The sequence below is a fragment of the Frankliniella occidentalis genome, unplaced genomic scaffold (assembly GCF_000697945.3).
Source record: "Frankliniella occidentalis isolate FOCC.00 unplaced genomic scaffold, Focc_3.1 Scaffold19, whole genome shotgun sequence".
Lineage (NCBI taxonomy): Eukaryota > Metazoa > Arthropoda > Insecta > Thysanoptera > Thripidae > Frankliniella > Frankliniella occidentalis.
The window spans coordinates 1771352-1772301 of NW_026267149.1; the positions used below are offsets into that span (position 1 = coordinate 1771352).

General features: G+C 54.5%; 1 protein-coding gene across 6 annotated transcripts in view; it reads right to left on the reverse strand.

Moving 5' to 3' along the window:
• Positions 1-950, reverse strand: part of LOC113207075 (microtubule-associated protein RP/EB family member 1) — a 389806-nt gene that overhangs the window by 128583 nt on the left and 260273 nt on the right. The window lies entirely within an intron of this gene.

Below are 950 nucleotides of genomic sequence, written 5' to 3' on the forward strand. Positions count from 1 at the left end.
CCTCCCCTTCCTACCCTATACTGAACCTCTCTTCTTCCATCCCACGTTTAATTTTTCCTCCTTCCCTGCGCGGCTCTCCTCTCCTCCTGCGGGAGCCCCATCTTCTGATTGGTGACCGTCGGCTGCGTGTTTAGAAAACGTGGCTTTTGAGAGCGGTGGGCTTGGGAAGAGCAGAGTGGGTGGAGAGAAGAGGGGCTGGGGTATGAAAGTGGAGGAGGGGGGGGGGGTATTGGGCCCCCTTGGGAGCGTGTCGGTGGGTCAGAGACACTGGCCCTCGGCCCTCGGGGCCACTCCCCTTCGATTGCGTGAGATGAGCTTGATAATAGCGATCTGGGGGCCGGGCCGGGCACGCCTCGCACTCGGGCCCTGCAGCCCCAGCCAGCCTCTCTGGAGGAGCGAGCTGGACGAAGCTGGAGCCACTGCCGGACAACACGACATCCATTCTGTTTCACAAATTTTCTTCTCTGAAATAAATAGCTATGTTCCTTTAGTATTTTGAGTCAGCAGGGCTGCCGCTTCTCTCGCACTGAAAATCAAGACATCCTGGGAGAAAGTACATTGATCGTTTAGAGAGTCGTCTTTTCGACATTTTAGTTAGTAATACAGGGTGGGTGTTCCGCGCCGTCCTTTTTTAAATGCTTATACTGTACCGGATTCGTGCGGGCAGGCTTGCCTACCGTAGCTCGCCAGGGCGCCTTATGGCGCCGTGCGAGTATGCAACCCGTCCGCACGTAAGAATGCCGTACAGTATAAGCATTTTAAAAAGACGGCGCGGATCACCCACCCTGTTAGACTTCAAAGTTATTTTCGCAATAGAGCGATGTAGACATACGTCACTCTATTCGGGCAAGAAAAGTAAGTGACTGTAACTTTTAGAGTGCCGCTTTCGGGCGCTTTCGCCTCTGGACTCTTTCTCCCCTCGTTGCTTCGCCGTTGCCTCGGCTGACATG